The following is a 9,494-nucleotide window of genomic DNA, read 5'->3' as shown; positions in this document are numbered from 1 at the left end:
TGTAGGCTAGCTCGCGAGCACAAATGCATATCTTTAATGATGTCACATGCTTGCACTAACTACGTCGACTTTGTGCACAATAATTCTGGATCGCCCTGTTGCTTGTCGAAGTGTTACTCCGTGAGCTCTCCCGAGAAACAGGGTCACCACTGTGGCCCCTCCGGAACGGCCTAAATTTTGGTGGCTGGCTGCTTAAGGCCCCAATATAGTCCGACGTAACGCACGCGCGCGCACACGTCGGTCTCCGCGACGTTACGTCGGCGAAAAATCGAGGTCTATAGTCCAACGTCACGGCGTGATGGACGTAGCGAGCGCGAGCAGACGCGGCCCAACGTCGCCGACGCGCAAATAGAATCTCGCCTATTTCTCGCCGACTGCGTCAGGCGCGTCGGCCACGCATCCCAGCATTCCTCACGCGCAGTGAAGATGGCGGCTTGCATGTAGACAGCGACCGCGCGCGCATTTCAGACACTGTTGCGGAAAAGCGGCTGGAAGGAATTCTTGGGCAGCCCTGCGTCTATGATACCAAGCGGATTGACTATAGAGACGTTCAGAGGAAAAAAAAATGCTTGGGATGCAAACTGTCAGTAGAGCGACCGGGCACAGCTGTGAGTTCTTCGCTGCGGTGCGCGTGCCATACACGTTTTAATGCATTGCTCTAGGAGGTGTAACGATGGTGTTGTTTCACTTATCTGCAGTACATTCAGTGGAAGAATACCAAAATCTGCGGAAGCGGCTTCGCATAGAGTTGTGACCTGTACACGCCAGAATCGAAGGCCGTACTCGATTCGACCACACGGAAGGTCAGCGGCTCAACAACCAGGGAATTCGCGAAATTAATGGAATTCTACAGGAACTGCGGCCGGCCGAGAAAGTGATCCTCATTACTGTGCAATCTATAACTCTAATGTAATCGTACAGATACTTAAATTATGATTAGTTTTCAGTAAAACACGCACGTACACAATCATCGTTCCGTCTGTAGCCGTCGTCGACGCGGGCTCAGACCGTTGCTGGGCTGGATGTCACCACGGCTGGCTGTACATGCTTTGTGCCATTTGAACATTCGCAGTAAACACATCGCATCATTGCCTTGATCACAACAATAATTAGTGGCTCGATAGGCAGCCAGTTCGTCCCTGTAGGTGACCTGTCGTCTGCTCGAAAATGCACACCGAAAACGTACCAGCCCCCTCGAGGGCGTCTTGTGTGCATGCGCGACGCGGCACCGGGCACGCCAGCCGCGCCAGACTGTAGAAGCAGCAGTTTTTTGACGCGCCCGTCGTAGCCCACGTGCCGTGGCCGACGTCGCCGACTCAGCCAGTCGCGTCGAAAACGTCGGACTATGTTGGAGCCTTTAGAAAATACTTGTCGATGGCTTTGAGCAAGCATCCGGCATTATCTATGCAGATTTACTGCTATAGGAACGTGAACTCCGTATGTGTGACTGGGTGTACGAATTTGTTTATTTGCTTTCTATAAATTTGTTTTTTTTTTAGGAATGCATTTGAGTTTCCGCTTTCTGTATATGTGAAATATGACACTAGAAGCGAAAACGAAAGTTGTTGCACCTTGAGCGGTGTTGTTTTCATTTTCTGACGCGACACGGCTGCAATGACTGCTTATTAGGAGGAAATTCAAACAAAAAGTAACTTATTTTGAAGACCTCACAGTCGTTCTGCTAATGTTAACAGCAGCGTCAATGAAGATGGCATGTTGCGGAATACAACAGCAGGTACGTATGCACTATTTGAATCCTCGGTTACAGTATCACCAAGCGCAGGTGTCGGCTTGGTATTTGCCCATTTCTTTTGGAACTGTGGTTTGTTGCTGCCAACAAAATGTGTGTGAAGTTATGACGAAGGTTCCACCAAAAATAGTTGTTCTTTTCAGTGTAATACATCCCTAAGAAAAGAAAATGCATATATAGGAATAGTGCATTGTGCAGTTTAAACACCTTAAATGTAACATGTTAATTATAAATGAAAGGTTCAATACTCAGTTTGCAAGCAACCTCCACCGCAATGTTCACCACGTTTTTGGGATGTAAAGAAATAATCATTTATGCAGAGCTCCTGAGCAAGTAAAAAGAGAATGTATTTCTGATTTCACAGAAAGTGGTTCTTTCATAGTTCTGCTGTGTAATAGTGCCTCACATGTTGCTGGATGTTGTATGCAAGATGTTTTTCTTTAGGCATCGACGTTTTCTATATAGCAACCCTAATTTATCTTGCAATGCAAACGACCACGACTAACTCAGAGAAGTGATTATACTATCAGCGAAGAAAAATGTGCTGTGAAGGCAGCATTTTAAGAACGCCAAGGTGTGAGACATGAGCATTTTTGCTTTCAGGGGCGTTTATTGCGTAAAGAATACCATTAAGTAGCCATAAAAATGACTTTAGTGGATTTTAGAACATGGAACCCTGAGCTAACATTAATTTTCACAGTTTCCTGATCAGTTCGAAAACATATCGCAAATTTAGCAGGGTCTAATTCTTCAGAGCGTCAACTGTCCGCCTCACTCCGAGCGACTTTGTCGATCATTATACGGAAACATATCATTCATAGACTACAAGGACAGCCCTCAATCGTAGACAACACGAGCAGACCGTTCAGCTTTTTTGGGGGGCAGCCCGTGTAAATTCTACATCAACAGATCGATCGGTTTCTGAAGGCAGGTTTCGGTCGTATACAACACCAACTGATCGTTCCGCTTCTAGTTGGGCAGCTCGTGTAAATATGACATCAACAGACCGATCGGATTCTGAAGGAAAGGTTCTGTCGTAGACAACATTCACGCCGCGTTCAGCATCTACATTAGCACTCCTTGAATATATTACATCCACAGATCGCTCAGAATCTACTGGTAGCGTTCTGTCGTACACCACGCGGACAGATCGTTGTGCCTCTTCAGGAGCGCTGCGTCTGGCGACATTGGCCCGTACTTCCGGTTGTGGCGAGCCGCTTCCAGGCTCTGCTGCACAAGCTGAAAACAGAGAAAATTGCTTATTCCTGTAGCTGAAGACCGAATATGAAGGGATATTTTCTAGAGCAACTATTAATTCGCATACATCGCGTCATTTTCACGTGTATGAATGAACATATACGTGGTCCCCTAAACTTCGAATAACGAGTGCGATGTAATGGGAGACTGCTGTCCAGCAGCCACTGCAAAGAACAGCAAGGTCTGGTAGAGCGAGCTCAACGGGTGGCAGTGGCCAGCGGAGCCCTGGACTGAGAGCAACCGACCATTGTTGTGGAAGTGGACGAGGTCGACAAAGGAGACTTCTAGGGATGCAACAAGGAGCTCTGTAGACGCCCCAAGAGCCCCCCCCCCCCCCCCCCCAATTAAAGAGTTGTCGTGGCTGTAGGAAGAAGAAAAAGAAAATGCATGCTACTGGTTCTGTAGCTGAGCCACCTGATTGATTTATTAGAGGAAGGGAAAGGCGCGGTAACTGTCTCACTTATTTTCTGTGGACACCTCAACCGCGCTGTAAGGGAACAGAGGAATGTGGGAGTGAAAGGGGCAAGAGAGAGAGAGAGAGAGAGGAGCCGTAGTGGAGGGCTACGGAGTAATTACGACCCCCCTGGGGATCTTTAAGATGCGCTGCCATCGTACAGCACACGAACGCCTCTTCGTTTCGCCTCTATCGAAACGCAGCCGCCGAGGTCGCGTTCGAGCCCGGGTACTCTGGCACAGTAGTCGGGCGTCTTACCACTGCATCACCCCGGCGGGGCAGCTGAGCCACGTTATTGATTTATAGGAAGCGAAAGGCACGGTAACTGTCTCACTTTTTTCTGTTAGCACCTCAATTGCGCCGTAAGGAAAGGGAGGATGGTGGGAGTGAAAGTGGAAAGGGAGAAAGAGGAGCCGTAGTGGAGGGCTACGGAGTAATTTCGACCACCTGGGAACTTGTAACATGCGCTGACATCGCACAGAACACGGACACCGTCTCGCCTCGATCGAAACGCAGCGGCCGTGCTCGTGTTCGAAACCGGGTATTCCGGCCCTGTAGTCGGGCGTGCGTCTTACCACTGCACCACCCCTGCGGAGTAAGATAGAGACAAAACGGAGAAGTGTCCGTGTGCTGTGTGATGTGAGTGGACGCTAAAAATCCCCAGGTGGTCGAAATTACTCCGACCTCCACTACGGCTTCTCTTTCTCTCTTCCCATTTTCGCTCGTACCTTCTTCCCTTTCCTCACGGCCCGGGTTAGTTGTCCACTGAATAAGTGTGACAGATATTGTGCCTTTCCTTTCCTGTGAAGTAAATGTTTTATAGACAGGTTGATCTCATTGTCTAAGATGATCTCGCTACAGCTAACATAAAAAAAAGACATTTTTGTGCACTTTGGCTAGTCTAGTGAATTTTTCTCCTACCAGACTAACGTTAAAGGGAAGCTGAAGCGGTTTTCAAATTGCATGAAATGTTGTGGTTGGGAAGAAAAGACCTCAAAAAACATATGTGTAAATTTTTTCTCGATTCTGTCCGTTAGAACAGCCGCAATCGCCTTTTAAAAACCAGCCGCGGACACGCCCCCGTCGCTTCCGGAAGCGCCGGGTTGGGGGATGGCAAAATTGGAGAGCTGGCGGTAGTGATGCCATTCACGGGGAGCCGGCCGGCCGTCCTGCCCGTCCCGCATTGCTTGCTCCGCTGCGTCTCGCGCTTTGGCGTGGCGAATGACGATTCAACGTAATCCTTTGCTAGTGCCGTTTGTTTTTTGTAGTTCGTGCGTTCTGTGTGGAGTGGGTGTAGCGACAAGTGGCCATCGTGTCGTCGTTCTGCGCAACAGTCGGCTGCGCGAACAATGGCAGCCGGGACGATGTGGTCTTTCACACGTTTCCAAAGGACAAGAAACTTTCAGCGCGGTGGGTCTCTGCCGTGAAGAGGAAAAATTTCGTACCTACGAAATCAACTGTGTTGTGTTCGAACCATTTCCGTGACATTGACTATTATCGGAGCTTGGGAACGATGCGCGCACTCGGAATTCCAATTAAATCAGCGCGACTGAAGCCCGGAGTCTTCCGTCAGTGTTCCCGCACAACAATAACGCCTCGCCACCTCCAAGAGCGGCCTTCGCCAAAAGAAAGCGGCGGGAGGTTAGTGTTTAAGGTACGCTTGTGCCTGTGCGTGGTTTGCTTGTGTGGTTCAACGTTCCGCGAACTGACTAGAGCTATGTGAAGGACATAGTGGCGAAAGGCTCGGGAAATATTTCTCCTGCCCGAATCTCCATACATCGGATATTACACAGGCGCCTTGCATCTCCCAAAACGGGATTGCGGCTGCTGTGGCAGGGCCAAATCCCTCTGCATCGAAATCAGCGTCCTAGCAATCGGCACCCGAGGGCCATAACTGTAGTGGATCCTGTGAACATATCCTGTGCGCCGCAGCGACCAGTCGGCGGCACGAGGTCCACCAGTTAATAAGGTGTGACTCGGCAGCCCGTCTGTTTCCTTTCGACGACATTCGTCAAAACAAGCACTGAGCCACCGCGGTGGGACAGTAACTTTGTTTTGTTTTTTTTTGTTTTTTTTTAATTGCGTGCTATCAGCGTTGTAGTACGCGGGGGTATATCTGTACAGCATAAAACTGAGACCTTTGGTCGGTGTTTCGGATTCTCTCTCATTCACCCTCTGAACATATATCTGTCAAAATGCACCATATTGGTGCAGTGGCAGTAGTTTTCTGTGCTTGTTAGTAAAGTTGCACTCACGCTTGTGCTGTTAATCAGTATAAATCGGACTTCTTTTGAACAGATTCTTGCTACTACATCTTTCACAATGCAAAAGAACAGAGTGCAGGGAAGAGCACGTCTCAGGATAGTAAATTTCTTGAGGCTCCTAATCTTTGGATGTGGTCTAACGCACTATGGTTATTGATACTAAAGAAAGAAAATGCTTTTGTCAGTGTTTTCATGAATTTTTATGTATTTCTTCATAGTGGGCTGGCATTTGTGTTTTTCAGGTCCTCGCAGAAATGCTCGAGAAAATGCCTCCTGAAGAAGAATTAAGCTACTAATTCACCCCCTTCGCCATGCGAAGAGAATGTAAAAATCAGGGTTACAGAGGCACAGGTCGTCTCAAAGGAAACTGCTGACAAAAGCCTGCAAGTTGTGGTGCGGCCGCCAACAGTTTGCAATGCATCCCAAGCAAATATAAAACCCAGTAGTAATAATAGTTCGTAGTAATAAAAGGCCTTCGGATGTAAGTAGGCACCGTGCTCTAAATAAATGAAAAACAAATGCTTTACCTCGCGTGACTCGTGTAAGCATGCCGGCGTTTTGAATTCGATATTACAGGTGTCTGGTGTTTCGGCTGTTATGCAGCAGCCAGTAAGCAACAGCGTTTCGACGTGATTTACTTTATTACCACTTGCACATCTACATCGCAAAGATATGTAAAAACAAGCACCTACGCAAAACATACGTACCAGAGGAGATTTCAAACCTGTGAAAATGTCGCGGCGTCACTTTCTCCATCGGCGCACTCCGCGGCGTCGTTGGTTCCGCCGTTTTCTGCAGCCGCTGATGGCTTGAACATATATGGCGAGAGTCCAAACTGTTCACTACTGCCCGTACTGTCCATGATTATTTCAAGACTAGGCCTTCCAGCCAACTGAAGCAACGCGCTAGCAACGCACTACGCAGCAGCGCCGTCGGTGCAGGCCGGAGACCCGCGGGACACCCATCGATGACGTCACGACGGTCCCGACCACTCACAGGCGACAGTGGCGTTCGCTCGGCGCCCTGAGGCGCTGGCGCGCGTTTTCTTTTAAAAAAACAGCTGTTTGCGTTTATTTAATCCCTTTTTTAATGCGATATTCTTCTTCAGTGGACCAAAAACAACTAAATGCTGCCGAAAACTCAATTTTTTCAAAAAGTGCTTCAGCTTCCCTTTAATGTAACGCTTTCATACTGAGAGGAGCATGCATTACTTAGTTGCCTTGCTGCCTCTGTGCCTTGAATTCCATTGTGCCTTCACTATTATTTTGCAAGGTATACCTTAATCCGCAGAGCTTCGAAAATTGCATTGAGAACATTTTTTTCCATCCCTATGTAGGGTTCTTAGCACAGGTCTGTCGTCGTCATCAATGTTGGTGGTCTAAATAATAGGCAGTCCTATAGCGGTTGATTTCGCGCATGTGTCTTTGGCAGATCAGCCCGTATAGGGTGGAGAGGGGCGGGGGGGGGGGGGGGGGGGGCTTGTTCTGTCGCGGCGACTACGATGGATACGTTCATACGTTGTGCAAAAAGTTTACACACAGACACTAACACCCATGTATATATATATATATATATATATATATATATATATATATATATATATATATATATATATATATATATATATATCTTGCATGTATTAGGTACTAGTTATTATTAAGTAACTTATTACGCGAGCAAGTCATTCTGGCATGCAGCGCAATGGCTACACATGCCGAATATCTCGAGGTTTCACTACGTCTTTTTGGACAATTACCTGATATTAGAAGGCAGAATAAGGCCAAGCCAACGACGATCGACTTCGTCTCCATTTTATTTCCTTTCAATGCAGAATCTGCGAACAAATAAACGATAATAGCATTTTACGTTGATAATCGTTTCGAGATCGAAGTAAACGACACTTCAAACACAATAACAGGAAAATGTCGTTAAGGATAATCTTCTACCATTTTAACTGCTGTGAGGACTATATATCGTTAGATACATAGATACTGCGCACTATTTAATTGAACGCAAGAGATATAGTGGTCAACGTTTTGATTTCTTCCCATGATGGTTACCGCATCATGGAATAATAGGAGACCAGGCATTATGACCACGCCCATATGTGCCATTAAACGCGACAGCCATAGCCACCAGAGAAGCTGATAACATCGTAGAAATAAATGCGCAATGCTCTCGGCGACGGTCAGGATGAACGAGGCAAGACCCTCTCAAGACAATGCGTGGAAATCAACCACCACAGTTTGCGCAGTATAAAATCGGTCGAGTATGGCTGCGGTTATTCGAGGAACAAAGCAAAAGGTCACGTGCCGGGAGTTTGAACATACCTTGCATATGCACATATTTACTGAAACATGTTTATAAGCAGCCCCAATCGCCAAGCCAGTGCTGCCCTCGTTCCATGCCTCCCTAAAATTGCGTCAACAGCAGCTTGCACCGAGAAAAACGTGTGATATGAATCCAAGTGTCATGGAAGTGGCCGCATGCATGCTAGTACTAGCATAAATTGTCTGGGTGGTCTCGGCATGGCAGTATTCGCTGCGATATCAGAACTCCGTTTTTGTAAGCCCAGGCTGGCGGTGGGAAATTGTTCTGCTGTGAACGAAAAATTACTTGTCCTTTTTCTTAGGCTCTTTATTATGACGCTTCATGGGTACGGCAGCTTTAGAGTCAGTTGCCTGTTTTCAGCGAATCTAAGATGAGAAAGCAATTTTAGTTTACAGCTCTGAAAGGAGACGGGGCCTTTCGTGTTCCCGGAGCAAAATTTATATTTAGCGTCCTTCTAAAGAATATTGCAAATGATTTTATTGTTGCCTAATTAGTTCAGTGAATTCTGATTTAATTTTTCCTTCGCGAATCAGCCCAGGGCACAAGGATGGACTACAGTTTTCATGACACTTTATTTCCTAGAAAGTGCGCCCTCTTATTAAGATAAGAAAAAAAAAACAAAGCATGCTGCCAAGTTAGCTTACCTCTGGACCCTGGTTTGCAGACTCCCGTCACTCTCAATAGCTACTTGCCTGAAGAGTAGCAGCTGTGGGGGTTTTTATTTCGAGAGATGTAGGCCGAACGGTTCCTCTTTCTAGGTTGACGTCATAGAAATGCCAATCACTTTTTGTGTTGTTCCTTATATTGCCCCAGGTGGAGAATGTTATTTGATTGCTTCGGATACGTTCATATGTACTACAAGTGAAGAGCCATATTAATGTGACAGTTTTTTAAATGATCATCAGAATAGTGCAGGGACGAAACGAGGGCTGTCTCTTTGCTAATACCGCTTCAGCAACAGTAATTAACTTCCCGGTCATACGTTCTGCTTTATCAAATGTCACTGAAACTCTGACTGGGATCATATTCTAAACTTTGTATATTATTTTCAAAAATATTGAACAAGAATAGAATCTGTTCTCATAGCAGGGCTTTCTTCCTAACCAGTTACTGCAGCTAAATCAAAGCATGGTAGATTTGTTAATACAATTTTTGTAGCGAAAGCGTCACTATGCCGTGTATCACTCAAAATCAACCTGTCCGGCCACTTGACCTTCAAGACGGTGGTGTGACACTGATTCCTTAATTAAACCGTCAAACAAGGCACAACCATGCTTAACACAGTTCTAGGTTGAAACCATGCCAAAATCTCGACTTTGTTTTCAAGGTATTAGGATTATGAGTAGCATATTTCTTGTAATAAAAATATCGGCTTTACGTAAACAATATCTCCACGGTATAGTGAGCCTAACAAATTCAACAAACAGTTTGTTTGAAA

At 46.4% G+C, this 9,494-nt stretch overlaps 1 long non-coding RNA gene across 1 annotated transcript; it reads right to left on the bottom strand.

Annotated features, from left to right (window-relative positions):
• Nucleotides 1-2,338: 2,338 nt before the first annotated feature.
• Nucleotides 2,339-8,821, bottom strand: LOC146195458 (uncharacterized). Its single transcript, XR_014706013.1, has 3 exons — nucleotides 8,701-8,821; nucleotides 7,482-7,559; nucleotides 2,339-2,989 (listed from the first exon to the last, which is right to left on the bottom strand). It is a non-coding gene; the product is annotated as an uncharacterized LOC146195458 (long non-coding RNA).
• Nucleotides 8,822-9,494: the final 673 nt, after the last annotated feature.

Source organism: Amblyomma maculatum, chromosome 3 (assembly GCF_055883805.1).
Source record: "Amblyomma maculatum isolate TAMU_Amacu chromosome 3, ASM5588380v1, whole genome shotgun sequence".
Taxonomy (NCBI): domain Eukaryota; kingdom Metazoa; phylum Arthropoda; class Arachnida; order Ixodida; family Ixodidae; genus Amblyomma; species Amblyomma maculatum.
Note: the sequence above shows the minus strand (reverse complement) of the source record. Positions and strands in the feature narration are given on the sequence as shown.